We start from the raw sequence: 17,154 nt of genomic DNA on the forward strand, positions 1-17,154 counted from the left end.
TAAAAGAACTTGAAATAAGTACTTGTTTTGCAGTAATGGAGAATAGGTTGAGGTTTTGGAGATGCTCTGTCTTCTGGACTTCTGCTTTCCTACTGTCTTCTTCTTCAAACACGCAAGGCTCCTTCCATGGCAAGCTGTATGTAGGGTTTCACCGTTGTCAATGGCTACCTCCCATCCTCTCAGTGGAAATGTTCAACGCACCCTGTCACGGCACGGCTATCCAGCTGTCGGTTCTCGATCATGTCGGAATAGAATCCAGTGATTCTTTTGCGTCTGTCACTAACACCCCACAATCGCGAGTTTGAAGCTCGTCACAGTCATTCATTCATTGAATCCTACTCAGAATACCACAGACAAGGTTTAGACCTTCCGGATTCTCTTGAATGCCGCCATCAATTCTAGCTTATACCACGAAGATTCTGATTAAGGAATCCAAGAGATATCTACTCAATCTAAGGTAGAACGGAGGTGGTTGTCAGGCACGCGTTCATAGTTGAGAATATGATGAGTGTCATGGATCATCACATTCATCCGGGTTAAGAACAAGTGATATCTTAGAACGGAAGCAAGCATGATTGAATAAGAAACGTAGTAATTGCATTAATCCATAAAGACACAGCAGAGCTCCTCACCCCCAACCATGAGGTTTAGAGACTCATGCTGTAGAAGATACAATGAGAAACGTGTAAAGTGTCATGAGGTCCAGATACAATGTCAAAAGATCCTATTAATAGTGAACTAGTAACCTAGGGTTTACAGAAATGAGTAAATGACAGAAAAATCCACTTCCGGGCCCACTTGGTGTGTGCTTGGGCTGAGCATTGAAGCATTTTCATGTAGAGGCTCTTTCTGGAGTTAAACGCCAGCTTTTATGCCAGTTTGGGCGTTTAACTCCAATTTCTATGCCAGTTCCAGCGTTAAACGCTGGGAATTCTAAAGCTGATTTGCAATGCCGGCTTGGGCCATCAAATCTCGGGCAAAGTATGGACTATTATACATTTCTGGAAAGCCCATGATGTCTACCTTCCAACGCCGTTGAGAGCGCGCCAATTGGGCTTCTGTAGCTCTAGAAAATCCACTTCGAGTGCAGGGAGGTCAGAATCCAACAGCATCTGCAGTCCTTTTCAGCCTCTAAATCAGATTTTTGCTCAGATCCCTCAATTTCAGCCAGAAAATACCTGAAATCATAGAAAAACACACAAACTCATAGTAAAGACCAGAAAAGTGAATTTTAACTAAAAACTAATAAAAATATACTAAAAACTAACTAAATCATACTAAAAACATACTAAAAACAATGCCAAAAAGCGTATAAATTATCCGCTCATCACAACACCAAACTTAAATTGTTGCTTGTCCCCAAGCAACTGAAAATCAAAATAGAATAAAAAGAAGAGAATATACTATAGACTCCAAAATATCAAAGAAACATAGTTCCAATTAGATGAGCGGGACTAGTAGCTTTTTGCTTCCGAACAGTTTTGGCACCTCGCTTTATCCTTTGAGGTTCAGAATGATTGGCATCCATAGGAACTCAGAATTCAGATAGTGTTATTGATTCTCCTAGTTAGGTATGATGATTCTTGAACACAGCTACTTTATGAGTCTTGGCCGTGGCCCAAAGCACTCTGTCTTCCAGTATTACCACCGGATACATACATGCCACAGACACATAATTGGGTGAACCTTTTCAGATTGTGACTCAGCTTTGCTAGAGTTCCCAATTAGAGGTGTCCAGGGTTCTTAGGCACACTCTTTAACCACGACTTTAACCGCTCAGTCTCAAGTTTTCACTTGACACCTTCACGCCACAAGCACATGGTTAGGGACAGCTTGGTTTAGCCGCTTAGGCCAGGATGTTATTCCTGTAGGCCCTCCTATCCACTGATGCTCAAAGCCTTGGATCCTTTTTATTACCCTTGCCTTTTGGTTTAAAGGGCTATTGGCTTCTTCTGCTTGCTCTTTCTTTTTCTCTTTTCTATTTCTCTTTTTTTTTCGTACTTTTTTTTCCTTTTTTTTTTGAACACACTGCTTTTTCTTGCTTCAAGAATCATTTTTATGATTTTTCAGATCCTCAATAACAGTTCTCCTTTTCCATCATTCTTTCAAGAGCCAACAATTTTAACATTCTTAAAACAACAAATTCAAAAGACATATGCACTGTTCAAGCATTCATTCAGAAAACAAAAAGTATTGTCACCACATCAAACTAATTCAACTAGTTTCAGAGATGAATTCGAAATCCTGTACTTCTTGTTCTTTTGTGATTAAAGCATTTTTTCATTTAAGAGAGGTGATGGATTCATAGGACGTTCATAGCTTTAAGGCATAAACACTAAGACACTAATGATCATAAGACACAAACATAGATAAACATAAGCATAGAAATTCGAAAAATAGAAAATAAAGAACAAGGAGATTAAAGAACGGGTCCACCTTAGTGATGGCGGCTTGTTCTTCCTCTTGAAGATCTTATGGAGTGCTTGAGCTCCTCAATGTCTCTTCCTTGCCTTTGTTGCTCCTCTCTCATGATTCTATGATCTTCTTTAATTTCATGGAGGAGGATGGAATGTTCTTGGTGCTCCACCCTTAGTTGTCCCATGTTGGAACTCAATTCTCCTAGGGAGGTGTTGATTTGCTCCCAATAGTTTTGTGGAGGAAAGTGCATCCCTTGAGATGAATCTCTCCATCTCCCATGGCTCTGAGGTGGAAGCTTTTGCCTTCCCTTTCCTCTTTCTAGAGGTTTCTCCGGCCTTAGGTGCCAAAAATGGTTATGGAGAAACAAAAAGCAACGCTTTTACCACACCAAACTTAGAAGGTTTGCTCGTCCTCGAGCAAAAGAAGAAAGAAGAGAGAGAGTGGTGGGGTAGGTGGGGATCCTGTGGGGCTCACAGATCCTGAGATGTCAAGGATAATTCATCCTGCACCAAGTGGCGAGCAAAAATGCTCCTACTGCCAATCCTGGCGTTAAACGCCGGGCTGGTGCCTATTTCTGGCGTTTAACGCCAGCTTGGTGCCCATTCCTGGCGTTTAACGCCAGTCTGGTGCCCCTTTCTGGCGTTAAACGCCCAGAATGGTGCCAGACTGGGCGTTAAACGCCCATTTGCTGCTTTTACTGGCGTTTAAACGCCAGCAAGGTTTTCCTCCAGGGTGAGCTGTTTTTCTTTCTGTTTTTTCATTCTGTTTCTGCTTTTTCAATTGATTTTGTGACTTTCCATGATCATCAACCTATAGAAAACATAAAATAACAAAGGAAATAATAAATATAACATTGGGTTGCCTCCTAACAAGCGCTTCTTTAATGTCAGTAGCTTGACAGTGGGCTCTCATGGAGCCTCACAGATGTTCAGAGCAATGTTGGAACCTATCCAACACCAAACTTAGAGTTTGGTTGTGACCTCCCAACACCAAACTTAGAGTTTGACTGTGGAGGATCTATTTGACTCTGTTTTGAGAGAAGCTCTTCATGCTTCCACTCCATGGTTACAGAAGGAGAACCTTGAGTCTTATAGTTTGCATTGTCTGTAAGCCATGGAGCTTCCTGAATAGCAAATAATTGCTCATCCGGAAAGGATTCAGAGATCTCAGTAGGAGGGAGAGATGCTCCTGCTACTGGTTCTATCCGGGACAGGTGATCAGCTACTTGATTCTCTGTCCCTTTTCTGTCTCTTATTTCTATATCAAACTCCTGCAGAAGCAACACCCATCTTATGAGCCTGGGTTTTGAATCCTGCTTTGTGAGTAGATATTTAAGAGCAGCATGGTCAGTGTACACAATCACTTTTGATCCTACTAAATAAGATCTGAACTTGTCAAGGGCATAAACCACTGCAAGTAACTCCTTTTCTGTGGTTGTGTAGTTCTTCTGTGCATCATTTAGAATACGGCTGCCGTAATAAATGACGTGCAGAAGCTTACCATGCCTTTGTCCCAAAACTGCACCAATGGCATGGTCACTGGCATCACACATTAGTTCAAATGGTAATGTCCAGTTTGGTGCAGACATGACTGGTGCTGTGACCAGCTTAGCTTTCAGAGTCTCAAACGCCTGCAGACACTCATTATCAAAGATAAATGGAGTGTCAGCAGCTAGCAGATTATTCAGAGGTTTGGCAATTTTTGAAAAATCCTTTATAAACCTTCTGTAGAATCCTGCATGCCCCAGAAAGCTTCTGATTGCCTTAACATTGGCAGGTGGTGGTAATTTTTCAATTACCTCCACCTTAGCTTGATCCACCTCTATTCCTTTGTTCGAAATTTTATGCCAAAGGACAATTCCTTCAGTCACCATGAAGTGACATTTTTCCCAGTTTAAAACTAGGTTGGTCTCTTGGCATCTTTTCAGAACAAGTGCTAGATGGTTAAGGCAGGAGCTGAATGAGTCTCCAAATACTGAAAAGTCATCCATGAAGACTTCCAGAAATTCTCTACCATATCTGAGAAGATAGAGCATGCACCTTTGAAAGGTTGCAGGTGCATTGCACAGACCAAAAGGCATCCTTCTGTAGGCAAATACTCCAGAAGGACATGTAAATGCTGTTTTCTCTTGGTCCTGAGGATCTACTGCAATTTGGTTGTAACCTGAATAGCCATCCAAAAAGCAGTAATATTCATGACCTGCCAGTCTCTCTAGCATCTGGTCTATGAATGGTAAAGGAAAATGATCCTTCCTGGTGGCTGTGTTGAGCCTTCTGTAGTCAATACACATACGCCACCCTGTAACTGTTCTTGTAGGAACCAGTTCATTTTTTTCATTATGAGCCACTGTTATGCCTCCCTTCTTGGGGACAACGTGGACAGGGCTCACCCAAGGGCTATCAGAAATAGGATAAATAATCCCAGCCTCTAGTAACTTAGTGACTTCTTTCTGCACCACCTCCTTCATGGCTGGATTTAGCCGCCTTTGTGGTTGAACCACTGGCTTAGCATCATCCTCCAATAGGATCTTGTGCATGCATCTTGCTGGGCTAATGCCCTTAAGATCACTTATGGACCACCCAAGAGCTGTCTTGTGTGTCCTTAGCACTTGAATTAGTGCTTCCTCTTCCTGTGGATTTAAAGCAGAGCTTATGATCACTGGAAAAGTGTCACCTTCTCCCAGAAATGCATATTTCAGGGATGGTGGTAGTGGCTTGAGCTCCGGTTTAGGAGGCTTATCTTCTTCTTGAGGAATTTTCAGAATTTCTTTTATTTCCTTTAGTTCCTCCAGATCAGGCTGAACATCTTTAAAGATGTCCTCTAGCTCTGATTCAAGACTTTCAGTCATATTGACCTCCTCCACCAAAGAGTCAATAATATCAGTGCTCATGCAGTCATTTGATGTGTCTGGATGCTGCATAGCTTTGACAACATTCAACTTGAACTCATCCTCATTGACTCTCAGGGTTATTTCCCCTTTTTGTACATCAATAAGAGTTCGTCCAGTTGCTAGGAAAGGTCTTCCTAGAATGAGAGTTGCACTCTTGTGCTCCTCCATTTCCAGCACTATAAAGTCAGTTGGAAAGGCAAATGGCCCAACCTTGACAATCATGTCCTTAATTATGCCTGATGGATATTTAATGGAGCCATCAGCAAGTTGGAGGCATATCCGGGTTGGTTTGACTTCTTCAGTCAACCCAAGCTTTTTGATAGTGGATGCAGGTATTAGATTGATGCTTGCTCCAAGGTCACACAGGGCTGTCTTGGTGCAAGCACCTTCTAATGTGCATGGTATCATAAAGCTTCCTGGATCTTGAAGCTTTTCTGGTAAGCTTTTCAGAATGACTGCACTGCATTCTTCAGTGAGAAACACTTTTTCAGTTTCTCTCCAATCCTTCTTATGACTTAAGATCTCTTTCATGAACTTAGCATAAGAAGGTATTTGCTCAAGTGCCTCTGCAAACGGAATCTTGATTTCAAGAGTCCTTAGATAGTCTGCAAAGCGGGCAAATTGCTTATCCTGTTCCGCTTGGTGGAGTTTCTGAGGATAAGGCATCCTGGCTTTATATTCTTCAACCTTAGTTGCTGCAGGTTTATTCCTTACAGAGGTGGTTGGAGAAGCCTTTTTAGAGGGGTTACTATCAGCACTCTCAGGTGTCTGGTTCCCCTTTTGCGTTTGAACGCCAGGATTGGGTGGAAAATGGGCGTTTAACGCCAACTTTTCCCCCTTTTCTGGCGTTTGAACGCCAGAATTGGGCAAGGAATGGGCGTTTAACGCCAGCTTTTCCCCCTTTTCTGGCGTTTGAACGCCAATAGTATTCCTCTCTGGGCTCTTACTATCCTCAGAGGGATTTTGGATAGTGGTTTGGCTATCCTCTGTCAAATTGTTCCTTCATTGACTTTTTTGCTACTTTGAGCAGTGTTATTCAATGTCTTCCCACTCCTCAGTTGAACTGCTTGGCATTCTTCTGTTATCTGTTTAGATAGCTGCTGTTTTGCCTGATTCAACTGTGATTCTATGTTCTTGTTAGCAATTTTAGTTTCTTGGAGCATCTCTTTAAATTCTGCTAACTGTTTTGTCATCAGGTGTAATTGCTGATTAAGCTCAATCATCTGTTCTTGAGGATTAGGATCAGTGGCTACTGCCATAACTTCTTCTTTTGTAGAGAACTCATTGCTAGAGTACAAATGTTGATTTCTAGCAACAGTATCTATAAGCTCTTGAGCCTCCTCAATCGTCTTCCTCATATGTATAGATCCACCAGATGAGTGGTCTAGAGACATCTGAGCTTTTTCTGTAAGCCCATAGTAGAAGATGTCTAACTGTACCCACTCTGAAAATATTTCAGAGGGGCATTTTCTTAGCATACCTCTATACCTCTCTCAGGAATTATAAAGGGATTCATTATCCTCTGGTTTAAAGCCTTGGATGTCCAGCCTTAGCTGTGTCATCCTTTTTGGAGGGTAAAAGTGATTCAGAAATTTGTCTGATAACTGTTTCCATGTCTTTATGCTTGCTGTAGGTTGGTTATTCAACCACTTCTTAGCTTGATCTTTTACAGCAAATGGAAACAGTAATAGTCTATAGACATCCTGATCCACCTCTTTATCACGTACTGTGTCAGCAATTTGTAAGAATTGTGCCAGAAACTTAGTAGGTTCTTCCTGTGGAAGACCGGAATACTGGCAATTTTGCTGCACTATGATAATGAGTTGAGGATTTAGCTCAAAGCTGCTTGCTTTAATGGGAGGTATACAGATGCTACTCCCATATGCAGCTGTAATGGGGTTAGCATATGACCCCAGAGTCCTTCTGGACTGCTCAATTCCACTTAGGTCCATGATGGAGAAAGGGAATTGATGTAGATTGCAAGTAGATTATTTATTTATTTATTTATTTATTTATTTATTTATTTATTTATTTTTAAAGTGACCGAAAAAATATAAAATAAAATAAATAGAAAATAAAATAAAATTTCGAAAATTAACAAAAAAAATTAAATCAAAGCAAATTGAAAACTGAATCAATTAGTTAATTAAAAGATTTTGAAATCAGCAATTGAAAAGATATGATTGAAAATTATTTTGAAAAGATTTGATTTTTTTTTAAATGAGGAAAGAGAAAAACAACAAAATGACACCAAACTTAAATTTTTAGAAAACCAAACACAAATTTTCGAAAATTTTAAAGGAAAAACACAAGGAAGACACCAAACTTAGAATTTTTAAAGAACAAGAAAGGACTAAAAACATGCAAATTCGAAAAATTAAAAGAGAACAAAGGCATGCAATTGACACCAAACCTAAAATATGAAACTAGACTCAAATAAAAGACTCTAAACCAACAAAAATAAAACAGTCCTAATCTAAGCAACAAGATAAGCCGTCAGTTGTCCAAACTCGAACAATCCCCGCCAACGGCGCCAAAAACTTGGTGCACGAAATTGCAATCACACTTTTGCAACCCCGCACAACTAACCAGCAAGTGCACTGGGTCGTCCAAGTAATACCTTACGTGAGTAAGGGTCGATCCCACGGAGATTGTCGGCTTGAAGCAAGCTATGGTTATCTTGTAAATCTTAGTCAGGATATCAATAATTATCAGGGTTGATTGTGAAAAGTAAAAGAACATGAAATAAGTACTTGTTTTGCAGTAATGGAGAATAGGTTGAGGTTTTGGAGATGCTCTGTCTTCTGGACTTCTGCTTTCCTACTGTCTTCTTCTTCAAACACGCAAGGCTCCTTCCATGGCAAGCTGTATGTAGGGTTTCACCGTTGTCAATGGCTACCTCCCATCCTCTCAGTGGAAATGTTCAACGCACCCTGTCACGGCACGGCTATCCAGCTGTCGGTTCTCGATCATGTCGGAATAGAATCCAGTGATTCTTTTGCGTCTGTCACTAACGCCCCACAATCGCGAGTTTGAAGCTCGTCACAGTCATTCAATCATTGAATCCTACTCAGAATACCACAGACAAGGTTTAGACCTTCCGGATTCTCTTGAATGCCGCCATCAATTCTAGCTTATACCACGAAGATTCTGATTAAGGAATCCAAGAGATATCTACTCAATCTAAGGTAGAACGGAGGTGGTTGTCAGGCACGCGTTCATAGTTGAGAATATGATGAGTGTCACGGATCATCACATTCATCCGGGTTAAGAACAAGTGATATCTTAGAACGGAAGCAAGCATGATTGAATAAGAAACAGTAGTAATTGCATTAATCCATAAAGACACAGCAGAGCTCCTCACCCCCAACCATGGGGTTTAGAGACTCATGCTGTAGAAGATACAATGAGAAACGTGTAAAGTGTCATGAGGTCCAGATACAATGTCAAAAGATCCTATTAATAGTGAACTAGTAACCTAGGATTTACAGAGACGAGTAAATGAGAGAAAAATCCACTTCCAGGCCCACTTGGTGTGTGCTTGGGCTGAGCATTGAAGCATTTTCGTGTAGAGGCTCTTTCTGGAGTTAAATGCCAGCTTTTATGCCAGTTTGGGCGTTTAACTCCAATTTCTATGCCAGTTCCAGCGTTAAACGCTGGGAATTCTGAAGCTGATTTGCAACGCCGGTTTGGGCCATCAAATCTCGGGCAAAGTATGGACTATTATATATTTCTGGAAAGCCCAGGATGTCTACTTTCCAACGCCATTGAGAGCGCGCCAATTGGGCTTCTGTAGCTCCAGAAAATCCACTTCGAGTGCAAGGAGGTCAGAATCCAACAGCATCTTGGTGCACGAAATTGTGATCAATACTTTTCAAAACATAAACAATCCCTAGTAATGGCTCCAAAGACTTGGTGCTCAATACCATGGCATAAACACAACTTCGCACAACTAACCAGCAAGTGCACTGGGTCGTCCAAGTAATAAACCTTACGCGAGTAAGGGTCGATCCCACGGAGATTGGTGGTATGAAGCAAGCTATGGTCATCTTGTAAATCTCAGTCAGGCAGACTCAAATAGGTATAGATGATGAATAAAGTAATAAGATAAAGATAGAGATACTTCTGTATATCATTGGTGAGAGCTTCAGACAAGCGTATGAAGATGCCTTCCCTTCCGTCTCTCTGCTTTCCTAATGTCTTCATCCAATCCTTCTTACTCCTTTCCATGGCAAGCTCGTGTAGGGTTTCACCGTTGTCAATGGCTACCTCCCATCCTCGCAGTGAAAGCTAATGCTCACGCACTCTGTCACAGTACGGCCAATCACCGGTTGGTTCCCGCTTCCTACTGGAATAGAATCCCTCTTTTGCGTCTGTCACTAACGCCCAGCAGGTTACAAGTTTGAAGCACGTCACAGTCATTCAATCATTGAATCCTACTCAGAATACCACAGACAAGGTTTAGACCTTCCGGATTCTCTTGAATGCCGCCATCAGGTCCTGCCTATACCACGAAGATTCCGATTACAGAATCCAAGAGATATTCACTAGAGCCTTGGTTACTTGTAGAACAAGAGTGGTTGTCAGTCACCTTGTTCATAGGTGAGAATGATGATGAGTGTCAATCATCACCTTCATCAAGTTGAAGAACAAGTGATATCTTGGACAAAGAACAAGCGGAATTGAATAGAAGAACAATAGTAATTGCATTAATACTCGAGGTACAGCAGAGCTCCACACCTTAATCTATGGTGTGTAGAAACTCCACCGTTGAAAATACATAAGAACAAGGTCTAGGCATGGCCGAATGGCCAGCCTCCCAAAGTGAGTTCAATCATCAAAACATGATCAAAAGACTCTCCATACAATAGTAAAAGGTCCTATATATAGAAAACTAGTAGCCTAGGGTGTACAAAGATGAGTAAATGACATAAAAGTCCACTTCCGGGCCCACTTGGTGTGTGCTTGGGCTGAGCAATGAAGCATTTTCGTGTAGAGACTTCTCTTGGAGTTAAACGCCAGCTTTTATGCCAGTTTGGGCGTTTAACTCCCAATTAGGTGCCAGTTCCGGCGTTTAACGCTGGAATTTCTTGAGGTGACTTTGAACGCCGGTTTGGGCCATCAAATCTTGGGCAAAGTATGGACTATCATATATTGCTGGAAAGCGCAGGATGTCTACTTTCCAACGCCGTTGAGAGCGCGCCAATTGGGCTTCTGTAGCTCCAGAAAATCCACTTCGAGTGCAGGGAGGTCAGAATCCAACAGCATCTGCAGTCCTTTTCAGACTCTGAATCAGATTTTTGCTCAGGTCCCTCAATTTCAGCCAGAAAATACCTGAAATCACAGAAAAACACACAAACTCATAGTGAAGTCCAGAAAAGTGAATTTTAACTAAAAAATAATAAAAATATACTAAGAACTAAACTAAAACTACTAAAAACATACTAAAAACAATGCCAAAAAGCGTACAAATTATCCGCTCATCACAACACCAAACTTAATTTGTTGCTTGTCCCCAAGCAACTAAAGATCAAATAAGATAAAAAGAAGAGAATATGCAATGAACTCCAAAAACATCTATGAAGATCAGTATTAATTAGATGAGCGGGGCTTTTAGCTTTTTGCCTCTGAATAGTTTTGGCATCTCACTTTATCCCTTGGAACTCAGAATGATTGGCTTCTCTAGGAACTCAGAATCCAGATAGTGTTATTGATTCTCTTAGTTAAGTATGATGATTCTTGAACACAGCTACTTTATTGAGTCTTGGCCGTGGCCCAAAGCACTCTGTCTTCCAGTATTACCACCGGATACATACATGCCACAGACACATAATTGGGTGAACCTTTTCAGATTGTGACTCAGCTTTGCTAAAGTCCCCAATTAGAGGTGTCCAGGGTTCTTAAGCACACTCTTATTGCCTTGGATCACAACTTTATTCCTTTCTTTTTCTTTCTCTTTTCTTCTTTTTTTTTTTTCGTTTGCTTTTTGCCTTTTTTTTTTGTATTCACTGCTTTTTCTTGCTTCAAGAATCATTTTTTTATGATTTTTCAGATCCTCAGTAACATGTCTCCTTTTTCATCATTCTTTCAAGAGCCAACATTCATGAACCACAAATTCAAAAGACATATGCACTGTTCAAGCATACATTCAGAGAACAAAAGTGTTGCCACCACATCAAAATGATTAAACTGTTATAAAATTCAAAATTCATGCAATTCTTTTCTTTTTCAATTAAGCACGTTTTTATTTTAAGAAAGGTGATGGATTCATAGGACATTCATAACTTTAAGGCATAAACACTAAGACACTAATGATCATAAGACACAAACATGGATAAACATAAGCACTAAAATTCGAAAAACAGAAGAATAAAGAACAAGGAAATCAAGGAACGGGTCCACCTTAGTGATGGCGGCTCTTCCTTCCTCTTGAAGGTCCTATGGAGTGCTTGAGCTCCTCAATGTCTCTTCCTTGCCTTTGTTGCTCCTCTCTCATGATTCTTTGATCTTCTCTAATTTCATGGAGGAGAATGGAGTGTTCTTGATGCTCCACCCTTAGTTGTCCCATGTTGGAACTCAATTCTCCTAGGGAGGTGTTTAGTTGCTCCCAATAGTTTTGTGGAGGAAAGTGCATCCCTTGAGGCATCTCAGGGATCTCATGATGAGAGGGGTCTCTTGTGTGCTCCATCCTTTTCTTGGTAATGGGCTTATCCTCATCAATGGTGATGTCTCCCTCTATGTCAACTCCAACTGAATAACAGAGATGACAAATGAGGTGAGGAAAGGCTAACCTTGCTAAGGTAGAGGACTTATCCGCCACCTTGTAGAGTTCTTGGGCTATGACCTCATGAACTTCCACTTCTTCTCCAATCATGATGCTATGAATCATGATGGCCCGGTCTAAAGTAACTTCGGACCGGTTGCTAGTGGGAATGATTGAGCGTTGGATAAACTCCAACCATCCTCTAGCCACGGGTTTGAGGTCATGCCTTCTCAATTGAACCGGCTTGCCTCTTGAATCTCTCTTCCATTGTGCGCCCTCTTCACATATGATTGTGAGGACTTGGTCCAACCTTTGATCAAAGTTGACCCTTCTTGTGTAAGGATGTTCATCTCCTTGCATCATAGGCAAGTTGAACGCCACCCTCACACTTTCCGGACTAAAATCCAAGTATTTCCCCCGAACCATTGTGAGATAATTCTTTGGATCCGGGTTCACACTTTGATCATGGTTCTTGGTGATCCATGCATTGGCATAGAATTCTTGAACCATCAAGATTCCAACTTGTTGAATGGGGTTGGTAAGTACTTCCCAACCTCTTCTTTGGATCTCATGGCGGATCTCCGGATATTCACCCTTTTTGAGTGAAAAGGGGACCTCGGGGATCACCTTCTTCAAGGCCACAACTTCATAGAAGTGGTCTTGATGCACCCTTGAGATGAACCTATCCATCTCCCATGACTCGGAGGTGGAAGCTTTTGCCTTCCCTTTCCTCTTTCTAGAGGTTTCTCCGGCCTTGGATGCCATAATGGTTATGGAAAAACGAAAAAGCAACGCTTTTACCACACCAAACTTAAAATGTTTGCTCGTCCTCGAGTAAAAGAAGAAAGAAGAGAGTAGATGAAGAAGAAATGAGGAGGAGGGAGATGGTGGTGTACTCGGCCAAGGAGGGGGAGAAGTGGTGTTTTGGTTGTGTGAAAATGACGGGGTTAAGAAGGGTTTATATAGGAGAGAGGGGAGAAGAGGTTCGGCCATTATGGGTGGATTTGGGAGGGAAAGTGGTTTGAATTTGAAGGGTGAGGTTGGTGGAGTTTTATGAAGGATGGATGTGAGTGGTGAAGAGAAAGATGGGATTTGATAGGTGAAGGGTTTTTGGGGAAGAGGTGTTGAGGTGATTGGTGAATGGGGGAAGAAGAGAGAGAGTGGTGGTGGGGTCCTGTGGGGTCCACAGATCCTGTGGTGTCAAGGAAAAGTCATCCCTGCACCAAATGTTGCTCAAAATCACATTTTGAGGCATTTCTAGCGTTAAACGCCGGGCTGATGCCCATTCCTGGCGTTTAACGCCAGGTTCTTACCCTTTTCTGGCGTTTAACGCCAGTCTGGTGCCCCTTTCTGGCGTTAAACGCCCAGAATGGTGCCAGACTGGGCGTTAAACGCCCAACTGCTAGGTTTACTGGCGTTTGAACGCCAGCAACATCTTCCTCCAGGGTGTGCTATTTTTCTTCCTGTTTTTCATTTTGTTTTTGCTTTTTTAATGGATTTTGTGACTTCTTATGATCATCAACCTACAAAAAACATAAAATAACAAAAGAAACTATATAAAATATAATCATTGGGTTGCCTCCCAACAAGCGCTTCTTTAATGTCAGTAGCTTGACAGAGGGCTCTCATGGAGCCTCACAGATGTTCAGAGCAATGTTGGAACCTCCCAACACCAAACTTAGAGTTTGAATGTGGGGGTTCAACACCAAACTTAGAGTTTGGTTGTGGCCTCCCAACACCAAACTTAGAGTTTGACTGTGGGGGGGCTCTTCTTGACTCTGATTTGAGAGAAGCTCTTCATGCTTCATCTCTATAGTGACAGAGGGGTATCCTTGAGCCTTAAACACAAAGGATTCTCCATTCACTTGAATGATCAGTTCACCTCCATCAACATCAATCACAGCCTTTGCTGTGGCTAGGAAGGGTCTGCCAAGGATGATGGTTTCATCCATGCACTTCCCAGTCTCTAGGACTATGAAATCAGTAGGGATGTAATGGTCTTCAATCTTAACCAAAACATTCTCTACAAGTCCATAAGCTTGTTTTCTTGAGTTGTCTGCCATCTCTAGTGAGATTTTTGCAGCTTGTACCTCAAAGATCCTTAGCTTCTCCATTACTGAGAGAGGCATGAGGTTTACACTTGACCCTAAGTCACACAGAGCTTTCTTGAAGGTCATGGTGCCTATGGTACAAGGTATGGAAAACCTCCCAGGGTCTTGTCTCTTTTAAGGTAGTTTCTGCCTAGACAAGTCATCCAGTTCTTTGGTGAGCAAAGGAGGTTCATCCTCCCAAGTCTCATTTCCAAATAACTTGTCATTTAGCTTCATGATTGCTCCAAGGTTTTTAGCAACTTGCTCTTCAGTGACATACTCATCCTCTTCAGAGGAGGAATACTCATCAGAGCTCATGAAAGGCAGAAGTAAGTCCAATGGAATCTCTATGGTCTCATTTTGAGTCCCAAATTCCCATGGTTCCTCATTGGGGAACTCATTGGAGGCTAGTGCACGCCCATTGAGGTCTTCCTCAGTGGCGTTCACTTCTTCCCCTTCCTCTCCAAATTCGGCCATATTGATGGCTTTGCACTCTCCTTTTGGATTTTCTTCTGTGTTGCTTGGAAGAGTACTTGGAGGGAGTTCAGTAACTTTCTTGCTCAGCTGTCCCACTTGTCCTTCCAAATTCCTAATGGAAGACCTTGTTTCAGTCATGAAACTTTGAGTGGTTTTGATTAGATCAGAGACCATGGTTGCTAAGTCAGAGGGGTTCTGCTTAGAATTCTCTGTCTGTTGCTGAGAAGATGATGGAAAAGGCTTGCCATTGCTAAACCTGTTTCTTCCACCATTGTTGTTGTTGAAACCTTGTTGAGGTCTCTCTTGATTCTTCCATGAGAGATTTGGGTGATTTCTCCATGAAGAATTATAGGTGTTACCATAGGGTTCTCCTAGGTAATTCACCTCTTCCATTGAAGGGTTCTCAGGATCATAAGCTTCTTCCTCAGATGAAGCATCCTTAGTACTGCCAGGTGCATGTTGCATTCCAGACAGACTTTGAGAAATCAAATTGACTTGTTGAGTCAATGTCTTGTTCTGAGCCAAAATGGCATTCAGAGTATCAATCTCAAGAACTCCTTTCTTCTGACTTGTCCCATTGTTCACAGGATTTCTCTCAGAAGTGTACATGAATTGGTTATTTGCAACCATTTCAATGAGCTCTTGAGCTTCTGTAGGCGTCTTCTTCAGATGAAGAGATCCTCCAGCAGAGCTATCCAAGGACATCTTGGATAGTTCAGAGAGACCATCATAGAAAATACCTATGATGCTCCATTCAGAAAGCATGTCAGAAGGACATCTTCTGATCAACTGTTTATATCTTTCCCAAGCTTCATAGAGGGATTCTCCATCCTTCTGTCTGAAGGTTTGGACTTTCACTCTAAGCTTACTCCATCTTTGTGGTGGAAAGAACTTTGCCAAGAAGGCATTCACTAGCTTTTCCCAAGAGTCCAGGCTTTCTTTAGGTTGAGAGTCCAACCATATTCTAGCTCTGTCTCTTACAGCAAAAGGGAATAGCATCAGTCTATAGACCTCAGGGTCAACCCCATTAGTCTTGACTGTGTCACAGATTTGCAAGAATTCAGCTAAAAACTGATGAGGATCTTCCATTGGAAGTCCATGGAACTTGCAATTCTGTTGCATTAGAGAAACTAATTGAGGCTTAAGCTCAAAGTTGTTTGCTCCAATGGCAGGGATAGAGATGCTTCTCCCATAGAAGTCGGGAGTAGGTGCAGTAAAGTCACCCAGCACCTTCCTTGCATTGTTTGCATTATTGTTGTTTTCGGCTGCCATGTCTTCTTCTTCTTTGAAGAATTCGGTCAGGTCCTCTAAAGAGAGTTGTGCTTTGGCTTCTCTTAGCTTTCTCTTCAAGGTCCTTTCGGGTTCAGGGTCAGCTTCAACAAGAATGCCTTTGTCTCTGCTCCTGCTCATATGAAAGAGAAGAGAACAAGAAAATGTGGAGTCCTCTATGTCACAGTATAGAGATTCCTTGATGTGTCAGAGAAAAAGGGAAATAGAAAGAAGAAGGAGAAGAAGAATTCGAACTTTACTTAGATAAGGTTCGAATTGTGCATTAAGAAGGAGTGGTACTCCATAAATAGAAGGATGTGAGAAGGAGGGGAGTAATTTTTCGAAAATTAATTAAAATATTTTGAAAACATTTTTGAAAAACACTAATTGATTTTCGAAAACAAAAGTGGGAAAGAAGTAAAGTGATTTTTGAAAAAGATTTTGAAATTAGAAATTAAAAAGATTTGATTGAAAACTATTTTGAAAAAGATGTGGTTGAGAAGATATGATTTGTTTTAAAAAGATGTGATTGAGAAGATATGATTTGAAAACAATTTTAAAAAGATTTGATTTTAAAAATTAATGACTTGCCTAACAAGAAAAGATATGATTCAAACATTAAACCTTTCTCAACAGAAAAGGCAACAAATATGAGATGTTCAATCAAATCATTAATTGTTAGTAAGTATCTTTGAAAAAGGAAAGAAATTGATTTTGAAAACATTTGATTGAAAAGATATGATTTGAAAAAGATTTGATTTTGAAAAACTTTGAAAAAAATTGATTTGAAAACAAAATCTTCCCCCTAGCACCATCCTGGCGTTAAACGCCTAGAATGGTATCCATTCTGGCGTTTAACGCCCAAAATGCACCCTTTTTGGGCGTTAAACGCCCAACCAGGTACCCTGGCTGGCGTTTAAACGCCAGTCTGCCTTCTTCACTGGGCATTTTCGAATGCCCAGCTTTTTCTGTATAATTCCTCTGCAGTATGTTCTGAATCTTCAATTCTCTGTATTATTGACTTGAAAAGACACAAATAAAAAATATTTTTGGATTTTTAATAATCAAAATGCAACAAGAATCAAATAACAATGCATGCAAGACACCAAACTTAGCAGTTTGTATATTACTGACACTATATGAGACACCTAAACACTCAAGTCAAAAGAATTCAAAGATCAGAGTAAGAAATCATCAAGAATTACTTGAAGATCCTTAAAACACATGAATGAATGCATGCAATTGAC

General features: G+C 41.1%; 1 non-coding gene across 1 annotated transcript; it reads left to right on the top strand.

Moving 5' to 3' along the window:
• Positions 1–15,397: 15,397 nt before the first annotated feature.
• Positions 15,398–15,505, top strand: LOC130959279 (small nucleolar RNA R71). Its single transcript, XR_009078372.1, has one exon. It is a non-coding gene; the product is annotated as a small nucleolar RNA R71 (small nucleolar RNA).
• The last annotated feature ends 1,649 nt before the right edge of the window (positions 15,506–17,154 follow it).

Source organism: Arachis stenosperma, chromosome 10 (assembly GCF_014773155.1).
Source record: "Arachis stenosperma cultivar V10309 chromosome 10, arast.V10309.gnm1.PFL2, whole genome shotgun sequence".
Lineage (NCBI taxonomy): Eukaryota > Viridiplantae > Streptophyta > Magnoliopsida > Fabales > Fabaceae > Arachis > Arachis stenosperma.